Source organism: Thalassophryne amazonica, chromosome 10 (assembly GCF_902500255.1).
Source record: "Thalassophryne amazonica chromosome 10, fThaAma1.1, whole genome shotgun sequence".
NCBI lineage: Eukaryota > Metazoa > Chordata > Actinopteri > Batrachoidiformes > Batrachoididae > Thalassophryne > Thalassophryne amazonica.
In genome coordinates this window covers 22,827,847-22,848,987 of record NC_047112.1, presented here as the reverse complement: position 1 = coordinate 22,848,987, position 21,141 = coordinate 22,827,847, and the positions used below count along the sequence as shown (strand labels likewise).

The 21,141-nt window shown below is 39.3% G+C and overlaps 1 protein-coding gene across 2 annotated transcripts in view; it reads right to left on the bottom strand.

Moving 5' to 3' along the window:
• Positions 1–21,141, bottom strand: part of ror1 (receptor tyrosine kinase-like orphan receptor 1) — a 356,306-nt gene that overhangs the window by 195,561 nt on the left and 139,604 nt on the right. The window lies entirely within an intron of this gene.

Genomic DNA, 21,141 nt, shown 5'->3' with positions numbered 1-21,141 from the left:
GAACAATGTCTTGAACATCCCATTTTCCTCGGGCTTTCAAAGAGAAAAGCATGTTCAACAGGTACTGGCTTCATCCTTACATAGGGGACACATAGGACTCACTGACTGAATGCCACACTACTATTATTGTGAACACCCCCTTTTCTACTTTTTTTTTTTTTTACTAATAGCCCAATTTCATAGCCTTAAGAGTGTGCATATCATGAATGCTTGGTCTTGTTGGATTTGTGAGAATCTACTGAATCTACTGGTACCTTGTTTCCCATGTAACAATAAGAAATATACCTGGATTAATCTTTTTAGTCACTTAGCACTATTATTCTGAACACTACTGTATGTTTAATTATTACTGTGGGCTTGTGGGTCAGGGGGGAGTGAAAATCTGTAACTAAGTTTGCACTTACTTTTATACCCACATCACACATAACCGGAATCACGCAGAATGGCATCGGATTTATGAATTGACGCACATCTGAAAAGTGTTGGATTTCAGTTCCAAAACGTTCTGACAGCCATCTGTGGAAGTCCACACAGTTGGTCAAAATCGGCCGACGACCCCAAGTGTGACGCACATGTTCAAAACTCTCCGGGTGTGGTCGAGATGGGACACCTATACGGCGGCGGTCTGAGGGCCATCTGACCACAATTTACATATTCTGAAGGTGGCATAAACAGCTGAACAGATCTCACCGCTGTAATAAACAAATTATTGCTTGATCAAATTTAATTCTGTCGGACATATGACGTGGAACTGTTTCGCCATAACAACATACGAAACATGAACCTCATCTCCAGGAGCATTTTGCAGCACAGTGCGCCAGGACCACACAACCTGTGGCGGAATGCTGGAAACAACGATGGCAAACATAAAACCTATGGGATAATCACACCAGAAATCACGATGTGGAGTTTTGTTGTTGTTGGGGGGGAGGGCTGAAGTTTGCTGCCAGGAATACAGTGGGAAAGTTCACTCCAAACTTTTTTTAAGCAAAGCTGTCCTTTGACTGTCAGCAAAGGTTTGCTGTGTGTGCGTGCACGAGCCAAGTGCATTCATATAACCAAGAATCAAAGCAATCAGCTTATTGGAACAAATTATTTTTGCAGTATCAAAAGAAAAAAAACAAACCTTCACCTCACCACCTTTATTGGTCTCTAAATTTCTTAGCATCTGTTGCAGAATCAAAGTGGTCATGAGCTCGCCACAGTACAGATAACAATGTTTCATTATATCAAACACGCGAACGCTCACAAAGAGCCTATTGAACAGTACTGTCCTTCATAATAAAGACAAGCTGGGGCTGACTGAAAGAGAGCGCACACAGACAGGTCATGAAAGTGGACATTCGATAGCTGCTCGTCGAGCTGTTTGCGTGAGATTCTGACATTGATACTTTTCTAATAAAACAGCCGGCTGCATCCATGCATCCAGCTAGTCGAAAGGTCACTCCTAATAGGTCACCCTTGGACAGATGGGCAAGGACAGAGAGCGTGGTGTCACCATTTGAGTGTATGTGTTTGTAGGTTAATTCCCCAAAAACTATTTGCCTTGAAAGGCAATCTGCTTGCTCTCCAACACCACTAACACCCTGACAACACAGGTCGAATGAGAGAGGAAGCTGCACATATATGCACACCTCATTAAAGCAGACCACAACCAGCACTGATCGTTACGGCAAAAACTTGGTAATGGAGCAATGGGGAGGAGCAGCAGGTCAAAAGTTCATGCACCAGCTGATGCCCGTGTCACTCAAAATGACTAAGTAGAAGAGTTACGTTTGTGGGGTAGGTGGGTAGTTTTGTACCCTCTGTTCTTCTTTAGGGCCCATTCAGGCTCAACATTAAATATGGATAAACACAGACTCTTCTGTATGTACTCTGTGTATTTGTCCACATTTGTGTCCTTTTCCAAAAAACTGCAGATACAGATGAAACAGAAGCATACCACCAATATTGATGTCAAACACTTAAAGCTAGAGTGCCAGGAAGCATATTGAAATTGAGACAATTGTCAGAATTTTGATGGGGACCAAAGTAATTTTGTTCGTTAGTGTGAATATAAAGGATTCCTAAAATATTAGTCTGAACGTGATTAAAATTCATCCGTATCGAAGCAAATTCTAAATTATTGGCACGTGCCAAAAATTCGAAAGCCAGGACGCCATCGGAGTGACGTCACAGGTCACATGGGGTTTCACCGCTAGCTGCGATGCATGAAGAAGGCAACATGGAGGAGAGAGACAGTAGAAGGGGAAGAAAGCGAGGAAGACCAGCGATATACACAGAAAGTGCGAAGAAAAGATGTAATTTGGAGCTAGAGAAAAAGAAGATCAACGGCAGTGAGAGATCGTTGGGAGCAACTGCGACAGAAGACTGGTGATCGAACTCGAGGATTTTGCAGCGCTGGTTTTGGACAAGTGAGTTGCCTGGTGACTGGTGTCTGACGGTGTACAGTTATGGTTATTATCTGAGTCTGTTATTATCTGATTATCTGAGTTATTAAGTGCATCTGCGCAAGCGCAGACGCACTTCCGGCTTGAATTCGTCTGCAGGTTTTGACATTCGCTGGGCCGAAATATGTTATGGATTTTCCTCAAATTATGTATGTTCCCACAAATTAAAAATTCCCAAAAAATTTTAATGGGTTCTAAATATGATGTAGTTTATATATATTAAACTTCAGACTATATTTTATCTACTGAAGATTGCTGGTATTCTAGCTTTAAGGGGCACATGAAATGACTCCATCCACAGGGCACATAAAATAACTACATCCACACTGCTGCCTATGCATTTGTTTCTGTTGCAGTAGAAATATTAATATGACTTCCTCGGCTGTCGCCATGTTCGATGTTGTGAGAGAAATTCAAGCAGTCTGGAGTGCCCTCTAGTGGATGTTCTTCTTCACATCTGTGCCAACATGAAAGATAAGAGGTATGTGAGAAACCGAGTTTACAATGTGGGAACTGCACAGACAGGTTTCCTTACTTAAGTGGAGCATGAATGAGCCCTTCGAAGTAACGTACAACTATCCCACAGTTCCCCCTTCCTTCGTTACCCTTCAAATTTGGCAAAAATGTGCCAAAATAGCAAAGTAAAAATGCACTTAATGAAAACGGGTAGAAAAAATACAAACCAAAAGTTATTTTCTGCAATTTTAGGTCACATGACAGAGAAAGACTCACATGACATTGTAAAATACATGGTGTGGTTATGTGTGGATAGAAGTAAAGGCAGAGAGCTTACAACAATATTGGATTTGCAACAAAATGACAAAATGCCAGTATTAAAACAGGACTTACTCATTCGTTGCCATAACTACTGGAATGACAGTTTTCACAAGAGGACAAAACCAGGTGGAAAACATCACTCAGTGGGAACGCTGTCATTTCGCAATTGTGTTTTGACAACATTCTGAAAATACTGCATAAATTTGGCACAAATCTGTAATGGAAACCCACTTACTGACAAATCACTCCCACATTTGGAATTAGTTACACACAAGCTGATACAGCAAGCTGGAAAAGGGTGTGGTCAGCTCATCCACAAAACTTTATCAGCTTCCAATAGGACATACTGCAGAAATTGCTGTTTCACCATGGCAAAAGCTCATGTGATCTTTTTTAATGAAGCCTGGACTTTCTTTGCAAAAGTCACAGCAGACTTCACTTTCATTCAGAAACCACATCCACAGTTATTCATTTCCATCCGCATGAAGACTTAAGTTCCACTGCATAGCATTCCACTTATTTAACATGAGGGGGTGTGACAATTCTTTCATCTCCGATTCAATGTACAGTTGTGGTCGGAAGTTTACATACACTCATCAAGGGCATGACTGCCATGGTAATTCTGGGCTTTTAATGATGTCTTTGTTCTGTTGCACCAGTGGAATAATTGTGCAGCATATGTACATCATTAATGACCTTAAACAAGAATTGGAGGAACAAGTTTGAATTTATTTTGGATCTACTCCAATCCACACAGAGACAAAATTATACATACAGGCTCAAATACAGACATACACCCCCAATGATATTTGATTAAATGTCCCTTCACAAGCTACACCTTGACCAGAGACTTTTGGTATTCATCAACAAGCTTTTCGCATAATTCTGGCTGAATATTTGACCACTCTTCTTCACAAAATTGGTAGACCTCATTTAAACTGGATAGTTTCCTGGCACGGACGCGACTTTTAAATGTAGTCCACAAATTTCAATATGGTCCATCCAGAAAGTATTCACAGTGCTTCACTTTTTCCACATGTTGTTATGTGAAAGCCTTATTCCAAAAATGGATAAAATTTATTTTCTTTCCTCAAAATTCTAAACACAATACCCCATAATGACCATCTATCCATTTTCTATACCCGCTTACTAAGTAAGTAAAGCTCACGGGGGTGGGGTGGGGTGGGGGTGGGAGCCTATTCCAGCAGTAATAGGGCATGAGGCGGGGTACACCCTGGACACGATGGTAGTCTATTGCAGGGCCACATATAGACAGACAAACACATTCACACTTGCACACACATCTACAGTTAATTTAAAGTTTCCAATTCACCTAACCTGTATGTCTTTGGATGTGGGAGGAAGCACCTGGAGGGAACTCACACAGACATGGGGAGAACATGCCAACTCCACACAGAAAGTGCAGAAAGCGATCACACAACCTTCTTCCTGTGAGGCATCAGTGCTATCCCTAACCCTAACCACCCGAGTTTAACATATGGAAACATTTGATCTGTGGGTCTAATTGTGGTGGCAGCATCATGCTGTGGGGATGTTTTTCAGCGGCAAGAACTGGAAGACTAGTCAGGATTGAGGGAAAGATGAATGCAGCAATATACAGAGACATCCTGGATGAAAACCTGCTCCAGAGCACTCTTGATCTCAGACTGGGGTGACGGTTCATCTTTCAGCAGGACAATGACCCTAAACACAGCCAAGATATCAAAGGAGTGGAAAACTCCGTGAATGTCCTTGAGTGGCCCAGCCAGAGCACAGACCTGAATCTGATTGAACATCTCTGGAGAGATCTGAAAATGGCTGTGCACCGACGCTCCCCATCCAACCTGATGGAGCATGAGAGGTGCTGCAAAGATGAATGGGCAAAACTTCCCAAAGATAGGTGCGCCAAACATAGTGGCATGATATTCAAGCAGACACGAGTTAATGAGCCGGCAGAGTAGGCTGATGTCACTTCCACCGTGTAAATTTTAGTTTACATGACAAACAGAAAGAGTAGAGAATAAATAACACAAGTAAGGGTAAAGGCATGAACTTATTCATGTGTAATCGCTTTGCTCATACGCTTTACTGTGGACAGACAGTGCATGTCATCTGACCGCAGACTGTCAGCTAGATGTGACCGTGGACTCAAGGTGTTACATTACAAACACAGACATCAGACAGATGCAGGACATGCACATAATAATACATACATAAAATAGAAAAGACACTGTAGAACTTTCAGCACCACTTATTAAAATATTTAAGTGACTGTGTATATATATATTTGAGAGTGTATGTATAGGTTTGACCCTATGTGGATTAAGTTTTGACAAAGTGACAAAGTTTTTTTAATTCGACACACAAAATATTCAAATAGAAAAAAATGAACAATTCCACAAACAAACACAGACAAAACTAGTGAGTCCGAAAGGGTGTGGGCTGAAGCAAAGCTTATTAGCGCCCACCCCTGCTAGTACAAGTCCAACAATTCTAATCAGTCATATTTACATAAATATAAATTCACTACTACATGTCGACACACAGACATACACATCAATATACTATTCACTTATAATTATATATATATAGTACCAGATCATAAGAAAGTCGAATCAAGGCACTTTACGCCAGTAAGGACTAACCTTACCAACCCCCAGAGCAAGCACTAGGCAACTGTGGTGAGGAAAAACTCCCTATAAGGAAGAAACCTCAAGCACACCAGGCTCTTGGGGGTGACCCTCTGCTTGGGCTGTGCCACATATACCTATATACATACGTATATACTTTACAAACATAAATATATACATACATATACACAGTCACTTATATACATATACACCTACCCATATCTATATATCTACATACGCATATACATACCCACACATTCAAATATACAATAAGTCCCACTTATAAATTGAACATTCCATATAAATCAAATTATATTTGCTTCTTTATGATACTTAGACATAATGTTCTTTTTGAGTAGTTTCTTAAATCTCACTAAGGTACTACTCATTCTAACCTCTGTTGAACATTTGTTCCATTTCCTCACCCCAACCACAGACACACAAAAACCCTTTACATTTGTTCTTACTGGTGGTTTCATAAAAATTGCACAACCTCTTAAACTATATCTGGATTCCCTCAATCGGAACAGACTCTGGACATGTCTCGGTAAGGCTTGGTTTTTCGCTCGAAATAAAGTTTGAATTGTAATGTAATCGACCAAATCAATGAATTTTAATAAATTTAAAGACACAAATAGAGAATGAGTTGGTTCACGATATTGTTTATTGCAGATGATTCGTATGGCTCGTTTTTGCAAAAGGAATATTGGATTGGTATTTGATTTGTAAGTGTTTCCCCATGACTCAACACAATATGTCATATATGGTATCATCAGAGAATGATATAAAGTAAGTAACCCTTCTTGCGGCAGTAGGTCTTTGGCTTTATACAAAATGGCTATAGTTTTTGACAATTTTGATTTCACATAATTTATATGTGGTTTCCAGCTAAGTTCATTATCAATTATAACACCTAAAAATTTATTCTCTGTTACTAACTCAATTTCCTTATTGTTTATAGTTAAATTTTTACATTTGGGTTCCTGTTTATTTCCAAATCTAATACATTTAGTTTTCCCAAGGTTGAGTGACAACTTATTAGCGTCAAACCAAACCTTAAATTTTTCCAGTTCTTTCTCCACTATGTCCAGAAGCTGTTCAAGATTTTCACCGCTACAGAACACAGTTGTATCATCCGCAAAAAGGACACATCTCAGTGAACTCGACACCCAACTTATATCATTTATATAGATTATAAACAACAAAGGACCCAGCACTGAGCCCTGCGGCACCCCACATGTGACATCCCTGAGTTCAGAATTTGTATTATTGAATTGAACATACTGAAATCTGCCTTGTAAATAACTAGCTATCCATTCATATGCCAGACCTCTGATTCCATATTTCTGCAGTTTACTTAATAGTATTCCATGGTTAATTGTGTCAAACGCTTTCTGTAAATAAAAAAAAACACCTATTGTGTATTGTTTATTATCAATTGCAGTTGCTATACTTTCCACAAAGTCCATCAAAGCATGTGATGTAGTTCGAGACCTTCTGAATCCATATTGTTCTTCACAAATGATGTTATGCTTCAGTAAATAATTTTTCCAAAATTTTGGAAAATTGTGGCAGGAGTGATATAGGTCTATAATTAGAAAATGTGTGTTTGTCACCAGTTTTAAACAGAGGAATTACTTTGGCTATTTTCATTTGAGAAGGAAATTTACCAGTACTTAGTGACATATTGCAAATATAATTGAACGGTTTTACTATACAATCAATAACTTTTTTTAATAAAGCCATATCCAAATTATTAAAATCAGTCGATTTCTTACTTTTTGAACCATGAACCAGATCAAGTATTTCCCTTTCATGAGTACCACCAATGAACATTGAAACAGATTTGTTAAACGTTGAATTATTTACCCAGAAGTTATTAGTTGATGAGTCAATCTTACTGGCAAGATTTTTACCCACATTAACAAAGTATTCATTAAAGTGTTCAGCAATAGACTCGTCGTTATCAATCGTGATGTAGTAGTTACTCTATTCTTTTTTACTATTTCATTTAATATGTTCCATGTGTTTTTGATGTTATTTCTATTTTTGACAAGTAACTCATTATAATATGTTTTTTTACTGAGTCTCATGATATTGATTAACTTATTCTTATATGTTTTATACTTACTTTCAGCTTCCTTAGTTCGTAGTTTTATGAATTGTTTATATAGTACGTTTTTCTTTTTACATGCCCTCTGAAGTCCCTTAGTTATCCATGGTTTGTTGCTATATTGATTTCTATATATTTTGTCAACAAATGGACAGTGTTTATTATACAAACTGGAAAAAATGGAAATGAAAGCATCATATGACCTGTCAACATCATCAACAAAAACATCTGACCAATTCTGACTTGATAAATCCTCCCTTAAATTATCAATTGTTTCAGGTGTTACTTTTCTACTCATGAATTTGATATTGCTTTGATACATACAACAACCCTCCAATGCAAAGACTGAGAAAACTGGCAAGTGATCACTGATATCACTGACCAGTAGTCCCCCACTAAGATTACCGGATATAACGTTAGTTAAAATATTGTCAATGAGAGTTGTTGAGTCCATAGTTATTCTGCTAGGATGAATGATGGTTGGAAACAGTCCTAAACAGTACAAGGTGTTTATAAATGAGGTAATTTGTGGATGATTGTGAGGGTTTAAAAAATCTATATTGAAATCTCCACAGACAAATAAATGCTTATTTCTGTTGATTTTGTTGTACATTCCTAAGATGATGTCTTCAAAGGTGTCAATATTTGTCCCAGGAGCTCTGTAAATGCAACTAACAACTATGTTTTCGGAGTTTATAGATGTCATTTCTATGGTAACACATTCCATGATGTTGTCCACTGTAAATGACATGTTGTTAATGAGTTTACAGTTATAATCTGACCTTACAAACAATGCAACGCCTCCGCCCCTTCTCGTCTGCCTATTAACCAGGAACAATTCATAACCATCAAGATATACCAGATCTTTATTATCCTCATTTAACCATGTTTCTGAAATTGCAATAACTGAAAAACGTTTTTTGGATGTTTTCAAACAATCATTAATAGTGGACAGATTACGAGAAAGACTTCTGCTGTTGAAATGTATAATTGAAAAATTTTCATCATTGATTTTATAATTTTTGAATTGTTATTCTGTAAAATATTTGCACTGTCTCACAATATTCTCACTGAAAAAGGTATCAGGATCATTTTCAGATTCGAAGGGGTGGTTAGCAGAGTTATTATAATTAAATGTATCTAGACAGAGCTCCTGGGCAGAAATAAACGGATCATTATCCTTAGTCATTATGTCTCTCTTGTCTCCGGGTGTAGATGATGTGGATGAGTGGGTTGCTCCAGTCTGCATCATGGTGCTGTGATGTGTTTGAGTCCTCATACCTATTGTTCATATTTAGAAAAGTAAATAAAATAAATTCAAAGTTGTGCACCCAATTCTTGCTTTTTAAAAGTCATTAATGATGTATCTTGTACAATAATTCCACCCTGGCAAAAGAACAGGTCAAGAAAGGCCCAGAATTATGATCATTTACATGCCCACACGATGAGTGCACGGAAATGTCTGACCAAAACTGTATCTTCTCCAATTTCCAATTTTGCCCTTCATTAGAAATCATTACAAAATTTTAACTTGTGCCACCCACCTACAACATGTGCCACTAACTAATGTGTTGGTGTATTTAAAGGATGAGAATATTTGGGGAGTTTTTGCTGCAAAGCAACACGCTGAACTGCTGCTCAGGCACCTCCTCCGTTACCCTTCATGGATTCCACACGTCAGTCATGCTGAATTCACACATTGTTCATCATACTTTTTCCCTGTGTAACATGTCTGTTTCTGTGTGTGTTTGCTTTTCCACATTTTCATATTCAGTATTTGCACCTTGGGCTGTGAAAAATGACATTTCATTCCTTTTTGTGGAAATGACAACTTGAACTTGCAAAAACCTTCATGCCTGTCATTATAGCATGAACACTATCGTTTGCATCAGCCAATAATTTCTTAATTGTTCAGGGTCTTGTTCTCTGGACACATGCTTTGTTTATGTGCCAAAGATTAGGAAGTCAGCAGGCTTTAGAGCCTTTGCCTATTGTGCACCTACTTTGTGGAACAAGTAGTAGAAGGTACACTTCTGCTAAATTTTGTCAGGATCACCTTAAAACACTTATTTTCTGTTGCTTATAACTAATGTATGGATTCATCTCATGGTATTTATATTTGTTGCTTGTATGACAAGTTTTTATTTGGTGCTTCAATTATGATTTGTTATGCTGATGTTTAGATTTTCTTTTTATTGTTAGGTTTTCAGCGTTGTAATGTGGAGAACACTTTGGAATTCTCTGACTGAAAGTGCTATAAATTATTTTATTTTTTTTTACCATTAATATATTATTAATTGAAGTTACAACAGTGTTCTGCACAATGTTACACTAAAATGAGAACTCTGGCCCTGACTGTTGCTTAGAAACTAATTTTTTGTGACGCTACAGCATCATTTCTACCAATAATTACATGAAAGCTATTCCTTTTTACCCAACTTAAAAAGGGGTCTCTCTGCACAAAAACAGTTTGTCACTGTCCAGGTTTTACAATCATAAAAGGTAAATCAACATCAATCAACAGTGATGTTGGAAATTTCCATTGACCCTTCGATGAAATTAATGGAATAACTTTTTTCTTCTTTTGTTTTTTCACTACATATCGCCAACATGTCAATGCAGCGTTACCGTGCAAAAGGGGTTAAAGACCAAATCCAAACACACATGAAACATGTATTTGCTTTGGCTCGCCACACCACAGGGTGCCCTCCATCTCATACATCCTCCCATTTCCCCTCTTCATCTTACTGAAGCATGAATGAACAATGTTCTGGTGGAAGTATTGGGAAGTTCATAGAAAGTCTTGGTTCAGTTGATATATCTGACTAAACAGAAAGGTGATGTCCCGGGAGAGACACTGCAAACTACATAACCAGAGATAGTGGACAAAACCAGGGGGTGTACGTGTGATGTGAATGAAGAGTAGGGAGCACAAGGAGAAGAGAACACAGACACTCTTTTGCCATTGCTAATAGTACATGGGGAAAAGTGTTAAACCAGGTTATGATTAAATACATATCCAGTGAGTGAATGAATAATGTGAAATAGTGAATTGTGAATAGTGAAATATGGTAAGATTTATGAGCAGAGGTGCCGAAAGGGGAGAATAAGGAGAAGTATTCTAGGAGCCCGTGACTGACAGTAGCCCAGGAAGGCCCAGAATACAATTATAATACCTGACAAAATAATAATGGGGTGGCCCAGTAACATTTCTTTTCATGGGGCCCAAAATCCCTGGCAGTGCCCCTGTTTGTGAGTATATAAGTACAAGTATGAAATCTGACTTTGGTCACCAAGCTACACTCTGTCACACCACACAGTTACCATGCCATGTGGACTTCATCAGAAAGCTAAAACACATTCTTACTAACCGAGAACACACTGCAAAAACATCAACTACCAACACACTAATGAGTCACTGCAACAATACAAAAGGTTTGACCGCACTAGCACAACACGCAAATTCCAAAATGGCACTAAACAGCAATTAGGAGACCAGTTTCCAGCAACACATGCATGTAAAAACAGGTTAACATGTTACTCCGGGGAAAAAGTGGTACCCTTTGGCATAGGGTCCAGCAGTGTGTGGCTCTGTCTAAGCCCGTCACAGGTTCCAGCTTGGGTGACTTGCCCCATATGTTTCACAGGTAAAGTTCTGCTGTGCACAGTGAGTAATGGAGGTCTTTTCTTTAGAGCTGGCTGCAGTCAGTCAGCAAGCATCTGGTTGCAAGCAGGCAACAAAAGAAGCCCGCAGAGAATTTGAATGCACCAATGATGCTCAATTATGTAAAGGTTAATCACTGCTGGATCTGATTGTCGCCAGCCTGTGAGGACTGAGGAGAAGCAGAAGGATGTGGGCTCGCTGCATGAAGGAGGAGAAGCGCTGAAAGGACAAGGCAGTTATTGAAAAATCAAGGCAGAAACACGGAGAGGAACAAAGCATGAAAAAAAAAAAAAAAAACTTTCAGTCTGAAATAAGAAACACTTGAGTTGATGAGCCAACTTTCAGGCATCCCAGAATTTGATTAGAAAAAGGAATATTTGCAAATTATCACCCTAATTATCACGGCTACATACTCTGTCTTCACAGCAATCCAACTCTGAAGTCTCTTTTCCAGAACCATTGATTGATGGCTACTGGAATGATAATGGAAATTAGCATGTTTGCCATAATATAAACAAATACACAGACACACCCCTTTCCAGACAGTTCAAGGAGCCACTACGATGGAATGTTAGATTAAATTAAGAGAATTCTGTAGAATTCAGTAGGATGTGTCTGCATCTGGACACTTCTGGTCCAGGTCCATCAACCATGTAGTGTTTTTCTCAACTATAAATAAGCTTCTGTCATAGTAAGAGGGTTGAGGCCAGAGATAAGAAGTGCTTTTAAACTGTTCAAATAATACTGTTAGAAATAATAGCTTGAAGACGAATGAGAAGTTTATTGTGTATTGTCATTGTTCCTGAATGAACAGTCTTTGATTTAGCCTCAAAACACAAACTAAAACAACTGTTTTGTACCATAATTCAGTTTTTATTATTTGTAATTCATAGTTGCTCCAAGCATCATCTACATTCTACATTTCTCATCTTATCCAAAAGGATTTAAACTAGGGATGTCCCGATCGATCACGTGATCGGAAATCGGGCCCGATCATGTGGTTTCAGACTTGATCGAAATCGGACTTTGCATCCCGATCAGGAATCCGATATAGATTTTATCCTCATTATTTTGATCAGCGCTATTTCAGGCTCATTATTACAGATTAATGGGCCTTTCACGCGTCGGAAGTGTCAGAGGCATGAGACGCGTTGCTTTTTAGAGGTGTCAGAAGCGTCGTTGCTTTAGTTCGGCTTTTGACGTGACGCTTCTGACGGGAGCGTGCATTGCCGCTTGTCGGCAGGCTGACGCAGTCAAAGTTCAGCCAAATCTTTTTTATTTTTAATTGAACAAAAGAAAAAACATAAGTTCAACCGGACATTCTCGCACATGCGTGCAGCTGAAACCAATTCCAGAGAAGAAAAGGGAACAAGAGTTGCACAGTGAATCTGGGAAGAAGAGATGGCATTGTAACCCGGACAGAGGTGGGGGGAGTTACGCGCGCAAAGTTTCTTTCACAGAACTGACACCTCGATGGAATGACAAGAGGATGATGGACACTTTCCCACCGAAACTCTTGCTCAGTCATCCTTCTGTGCGCAGCAGGAGCCGGTGCTGACCAAGTCCTCAGGACGACGATCTGTCATCTGATTAACAAAAAGAAAAAAGAAAAAAATTGTCCTGTGATCGTTTGTCTGCAAAACAGAGCGAGAGATGGTGTGTGCATGAGCAACGTGCGCGCTCATCACATTCAGGAACGCGTCTTAAAGAGCTTCCGTCTTCAATCATGTTCACTGCACTGCTCTGAACTTGTTGAACAGTAATAAAGCATCAGAGGGGCACACTGAGGACTGTCAGGACGCAAATGTAAGTTTTTTTTTTCCTTTTACTTTTCAAGTTGACTATGAACTTTCGACGCTCTGAGCCGTGACGTAGCTTCGCGCTGTCCAATAGGAACGATGTGTCGGGCCAAAGACAGAAGACTAGTGGCAGAAACCACTGATCTGTACAAATGGTAAATGGACTGCATTTATATAGCGCTTTTCCATTTGCATCAGACGCTCAAAGCGCTTTACAATTATGCCTCACATTCACCCCAATGTCAGGGTGCTGCCATACAAGGCGCTCACTACACACCGGGAGCAATAGGGGATTAAAGACCTTGCCCAAGGGCCCTTAGTGATTTTCCAGTCGGGCTGGGATTTGAACCACAGATCAGTGCAGAAATCACGTGTCTGAAGAAAAATCCTTGGAAATGTTTTTTGTTGTCGTTGTTTGCTACCTCAAAATTTCTGATTACTGTTTAAAAAAAGTTTAGAACACTTGTAATTAAAATAGCTAAATCAATAAATGGTTCCTTAGAAACCTTTCATCTATAAATTAAAACCACCTGTTATTTCAGATTAGATAATTTCTTGTTTAACATAAGGAACCTTGGACATTTATTTTTAGACAAATAAAATAACATGGAAATTTGTACATTTTTTAAGTCTGGTAGATTGTTACTTGATTGTTCAAGCTACCTCAAGGAGAAGTGCACTGTTTAAGTGATAAATAATAAAATAAGGTGATTAAAATGAAATTATTATATATTTAGCATTTGTTCATTGTTCATTCAGTTTTTTAAAGTATCAGATTGGGACTGGGTATCAGCAGATACTCAAAATCAGATGACTCGGAATCGGATCGGGGCCAAAAAAACCTGATCGGGACATCCTAAGTTAAACTGCCTGCCTTGTGACTGCCCTCACAACTCAGGCATTGGCACTTCCTAGAGTATATGATTCTGTGACAATGGAGTGTGTGGTTTATGTTCCCACTTGTCTACCACTTACTGCAAGTTCATTCATGTTTGGCAAAATGTTGCTGAAACATAACCCCTTAAAAGTCATTCACATCATTTTCTATTTATTCTTTTGTAACAAAATGAGCCCATCACTTTGGAGATAGCTTTAAATTTTATAGTCCTTCTCTGCAATGCAACAACAAACTAGAAGAGCGGTTCCTAACCCCGGTCGTCAGGGACCCCTTAACCTGCATATTTTCATCTCTTCCTGTTCTGCCAAAAGCTGACTAGCTCATTCAAATCTCAGTTGACTCTTGATTTGCTGAGCACATATGAATGAGCTAAACAACTTTTGGCAGAGAAGTGAGAGATGAAAAAAATATACATGTTAGGACATCCCTGAAGTTCTGTGCTAGGACCAATTTTATTCACTTTATACATGCTTCCCTTAGGCAGTATTATTAGACGGTATTGCTTAAATTTTCATTGTTACGCAGATGATACCCAGCTTTATCTATCCATGAGGCCAGAGGACACACACCAATTAGCTAAACTGCAGGATTGTCTTACAGACATAAAGACATGGATGACCTCTAATTTCCTGCTTTTAAACTCAGATAAAACTGAAGTTATTATACTTGGCCCCACAAATCTTAGAAGCATGGTGTCTAACCAGATCTTTACTCTGGATGGCATTTCCCTGACCTCTAGTAATACTGTGAGAAATCTTGGAGTCATTTTTGATCAGGATATGTCATTCAAAGCACATATTAAACAAATATGTAGGACTGCCTTTTTGCATTTACGCAATATCTCTAAAATCAGAAAGGTCTTGTCTCAGAGTGATGCTGAAAAACTAATTCATGCATTTATTTCCTCTAGGCTGGACTATTGTAATTCTTTATTATCAGGTTGTCCTAAAAGTTCCCTAAAAAGCCTTCAGTTAACCAGTTTTATTTGTTATTATCTATCGTCCACCTGGTCGTTACTGTGAGTTTCTCTGTGAATTTTCAGACCTTTTGTCTGACTTAGTGCTTAGCTCAGATAAGATAATTATAGTGGGCGATTTTAACATCCACACAGATGCTGAGAATGACAGCCTCAAACACTTCATTTAATCTATTATTAGACTCTATCGGCTTTGCTCAAAAGTAAATGAGTCCACCCACCACTTTAATCATATTTTAGATCTTGTTCTGACTTATGGTATGGAATAGAAGACTTAACAGTATTCCCTGAAAACTCCCTTTGTCTGATCATTTTTAATAACATTTACATTTACCCTGATGGACTACCCTGCAGTGGGGAATAAGTTTCATTACACTAGAAGTCTTTCAGAAAGCGCTGTAACTAGGTTTAAGGATATGATTCCTTCTTTATGTTCTCTAATGTCATATACCAACACAGAGCAGAGTAGCTACCTAAACTCTGTAAGGGAGTTAGAGTATCTTGTCAATAGTTTTACATCCTCATTGAAGACAACTTTGGATGCTGTAGCTCCTCTGAAAAAGAGAGCTTTAATCAGAAGTGTCTGACTCCGTGGTATAACTCACAAACTCGTAGCTTAAAGCAGATAACCCGTAAGTTGGAGAGGAAATGGCGTCTCACTAATTAGAAGATCTTCACTTAGCCTGGAAAAAGAGTTTGTTGCTCTATAAGAAAGCCCTTCGTGAAGCTAGGACATCTTTCTACTCATCACTAATTGAAGAAAATAAGAACAACCCCAGGTTTCTTTTCAGCACTGTAGCCAGGCTGACAAAGAGTCAGAGCTCTATTGAGCTGAGTATTCCATTAACTTTAACTAGTAATGACTTCATGACTTTCTTTGCTAACAAAATTTTGACTATTAGAGAAAAAAATACTCATAACCATCCCAAAGATGTATCGTTATCTTTGGCTGCTTTCAGTGATGCCGGTATTTGGTTAGACTCTTTCTCTCCGATTGTTCTGTCTGAGTTATTTTCATTAGTTACTTCATCCAAACCATCAACATGCTTATTAGACCCCATTCCTGCCAGGCTGCTCAAGGAAGTCCTACCATTATTTAATGCTTCAATCTTAAATATGATCAATCTATCTTTGTAGTTGGTTATGTACCACAGGCCTTTAAGGTGGCAGTAATTAAACCATTACTTAAAAAGCCATCACTTGACCCAGCTATCTTAGCTAATTATAGGCCAATCTCCAACCTTCCTTTTCTCTCAAAGATTCTTGAGAGGGTAGTTGTAAAACAGCTAACTGATCACCTGCAGAGGAATGGTCTATTTGAAGAGTTTCAGTCAGGTTTTAGAATTCATCATAGTACAGAAACAGCATTAGTGAAGGTTACAAATGATCTTCTTATGGCTTCGGACAGTGGACTTATCTCTGTGCTTGTTCTGTTGGACCTCAGTGCTGCTTTTGATACTGTTGACCATAAAATTTATTACAGAGATTAGAGCATGTCATAGGTATTAAAGGCATTGCGCTGCGGTGGTTTGAATCATATTTGTCTAATAGATTACAGTTTGTTCATGTAAATGGGGAATCTTCTTCACAGACTAAAGTTAATTATGGAGTTCCACAAGGTTCTGTGCTAGGACCAATTTTATTCACTTTATACATGCTTCCCTTGGGCAGTATTATTAGACGGTATTGCTTAAATTTTCATTGTTACGCAGATGATACCCAGCTTTATCTATCCATGAAGCCAGAGGATACGCACCAATTAGCTAAACTGCAGGATTGTCTTACAGACATAAAGACATGGATGACCTCTAATTCCTGCTTTTAAACTCAGATAAAACTGAAGTTATTGTACTTGGCCCCACAAATCTTAGAAGCATGGTGTCTAACCAAGATCGTTACTCTGGATGGCATTTCCCTGATCTCTAGTAATACTGTGAGAAATCTTGGAGTTATTTTGATCAGGATATGTCATTCAAAGCGCATATTAAACAAATATGTAGGACTGCCTTTTTGCATTTACGCAATATCTCTAAAATCAGAAAGGTCTTGTCTCAGAGTGATGCTGAAAAACTAATTCATGCATTTGTTTCCTCTAGGCTGGACTATTGTAATTCATTATTATCAGGTTGTCCTAAAAGTTCCCTAAAAAGCCTTCAGTTGGTTCAGAATGCTGCAGCTAGAGTACTGACGGGGACTAGCAGGAGAGAGCATATCTCACCCGTGTTGGCCTCCCTTCATTGGCTTCCTGTTAATGCTAGAATAGAATTTAAAATTCTTCTTCTTACTTATAAGGTTTTGAATAATCAGGTCCCATCTTATCTTAGGGACCTCATAGTACCATATTACCCCATTAGAGCGCTTCGCTCTCAGACTGCGGGCTTACTTGTAGTTCCTAGGGTTTGTAAGAGTAGAATGGGAGGCAGAGCCTTCAGCTTTCAGGCTCCTCTCCTGTGGAACCAGCTCCCAATTCAGATCAGGGAGACAGATACCCTCTCTACTTTTAAGATTAGGCTTAAAACTTTCCTTTTCGCTAAGGCTTATAGTTAGGGCTGGATCGGGTGACCCTGGACCATCCCTTGGTTATGTTGCTTTAGACGTAGACTGTGTTTCATAATTATTGTATGGCCTTGCCTTGCAATGTGGAGCGCCTTGGGGCAACTGTTTGTTGTGATTTGGCGCTATACAAGAAAAAAGTTGATTGATTGATTGAGTTGATTAATTCAAAATGCTGCAGCTAGAGTACTGACGGGGACTAGCAGGAGAGAGCATATCTCACCCGTGTTGGCCTCTCTTCATTGGCTTCCTGTTAATTCTAGAATAGAATTTAAAATTCTTCTTCTTACTTATAAGGTTTTGAATAATCAGGTCCCATCTTATCTCAGGGACCTCGTAGTACCATATCACCCTAATAGAGCGCTTCGCTCTCAGACTGCAGGCTTACTTGTAGTTCCTAGGGTTTGTAAGAGTAGAATGGGAGGCAGAGCCTTCAGCTTTCAGGCTCCTCTCCTGTGGAACCAGCTCCCAATTCAGATCAGGGAGACAGATACCCTCTCTACTTTTAAGATTAGGCTTAAAACTTTCCTTTTCGCTAAGGCTTATAGTTAGGGCTGGATCGGGTGACCCTGGACTATCCCTTGGTTATGCTGCTTTAGACGTAGACTGTGGGGGGGTTCCCATGATGCACTGTTTCTTTCTCTTTTGCTCTGTATGCATCACTCCGCATTTAACATTAGTGATCGATCTCTGCCCCCCTCCACAGCATGTCTTTTTCCTTGGTTCTTTCCCTCAGCCCCAACCAGTCTCAGCAGAAGACTGCCCCTCCTGAGCCTGGTTCTGCTGGAGGTTTCTTCCTGTTAAGAGGGAGTTTTTCCTTCCCACTGTTGCCAAGTGCTTGCTCACAGGGGGTCGTTTTGACCGTTGGGGTTTTTCATGATTGTTGTATGGCCTTGCCTTACAATATAAAGCGCCTTGGGGCAACTGTTTGTTGTGATTTGGCGCTATATAAAAAAAAAGTTGAGTTGAGTTGATATATGCATGGACTTGTCTGTTATGCCTCTGAGGTGTCGGATATGATTTGTCACTAACACATGCACACCTTTAATTTACAGCTGTAAGACAGACTTTACAGATAACACGAGCCACACACAAATCTCCCCCTGCGGCCCTTAGACTTCAGTGAGGAGGAGGTGAAGCCCGTGTCAGAGCATACAGAACCAAACAAAAGCCCTGCAGACGCCTTGAGTGACGAGCACACATCATTCCCCCCATGCCTGATGTGGGAGATTTTTGATGCAACACATTTTATGAAGTAGTATGAAAAAGAAGAGCTTTTCTCTGAGGATGGGGGGCTAGAGCCAATCCCAGCACCAATTTAAAGTTTCCAATCCACCTAGCATGCATGTCTTTGGATGTGGGAAGAAGCTGGTGCACCCGAAGGGCACCCACGGGAAAAAGGACAAACATGCAAAGTCTACAGAGAAAGCCCCCAGGTGAGAAGCAAACTCATGACCTTGTTGTTGTGAGGCAACAGTGCTAACCGCTAATCCACCGTGTCAACTGAGTTTAACATAACATATGGAAATACTTGATCTTAGTCTCATATGTGGATCAAAACTGTGATTAAAGATTTTGGTGGGCCACAAAACATTTTCAGATTTCAAAGTGGGCCACGACATCAATTTGCTGCTTCATTTTGCACAATGTGTAGGGTAATGGAGACCTGTCTATTCATGCCTCACATTCATTCAATCACATTGGACCAACTTGTAGATTAAATGCCGTGTTTAAAGGGCATATCTCACTCCAATCAACAGTCTTTTAAAAAATTATAAACCAGATTATGAATCATTACTTCCAATTCTAACTTGTGCAAGTCCTGATGTAGCTGATAAAAATAAAATTAGCCATACAGCATCTGAAAATGCGCACAGATTCAGAGCTATTTTTAGTCATAAAAGTGAAGTAACCTCAGATGCTAACTATTAGCTGCCTGAAGGTGTGTCTCGGCCCTAATGGCACCTAATTTTTAGGTGCCATTTCCGGCATTTTGGTGCATATTTCACCACAAAATGCAATCACAGACAAACGATACTTTGTAACCTGTTTCTTTTTTAATTTGAACTTGTATTGTTCAAACTGGAATGTGGGTGCTATGATGTTATGATTACAAATAACAGAAAACATTTGAACTGTCTTTGGCTAAAAAGGTGGACAACCTTGCAATACCTTGCTGAATCATGGTCTGGTACAAATTTATTTGCCGAGTCACTTGTTGCTGAATAGAGAGTTCAGAAACAGCATTCAGCGGGAGTTTTTGGTCTATGAAGGGGGGGGGGGGCATCGGACCGGTAGTGCTTAGCTTAGCCATTGGTTAGCTCAGCTTAGGCTGTATGTCAAAGGGCTGGGAGCTGGTTCACATCACAGCTGTCCTGTTAACAGCGGCCACTCATCATTGCCTTTCTGTCCGACTCTGTGATCACAGAAGCGGCTTCCTTAGTGAGAATGGCCAGCGTCCTGCATGTAGCATCTTAGCTTAGCATCTTGGCTTAGCATGGCGTAACATAATGCCACATGCGCAAACCACAAGCACAGTGGTTTTGGGAGTGGAAACATGCTGTGTTCAGAATTTTCTCCTGGCCACACAAAAGGAAAAGATGAAATCCGTGGTTAGATCCTTGTTTTGAAGACCTTTCTCACAATGTGCAGGGCTTCACTTATGCTGTTTGTACGAGACGCATTATAAAAAAACCTCTCACGTTCCTCCTCAAAACATTATCTTTCCACCTAATAAACACTAATCATGTGACTACATCCTTGCAAAATACACATTTTAACCATTTTGGCGTATTCACTGTCAAAGTACACAAAAAACAACAACAACAAAAAAAAAAAAAAAAACAAACAAACAAAAAAAAAAAAAAAAAACAACACTGATTTCACACTGTAAAAAATTACATTTCCCCCATTCATTTTAGGGGCAAGACCTGAGATAATTCCTCCCAGCTTGAGGTTTCTAAGCGTTTATCAGAGGCAGGTGAAATCGTGCTAATTTCCCCATGTTTGACTTAATTTCTTTGGGCATATGGCACCAAAAATAAAATAAAATGCACCAATATTTTCATTATTCTTTATTTATTTAGAATAGCCAGTGCATTTGACATTTTATTTAATAGTGATATGCACTTTAAGGTGGTGAGACTAGGACGCTGGGATCTAAGGTGATGACTGGATGACTTTGGAACTTGGTTTCTTTGTCTGATACTTGGGTACCACAAGAATGACTGTGTCAAATAAATGGTTACTTAGGGAGACTGAGATGAGGAGTGCCACTTGCA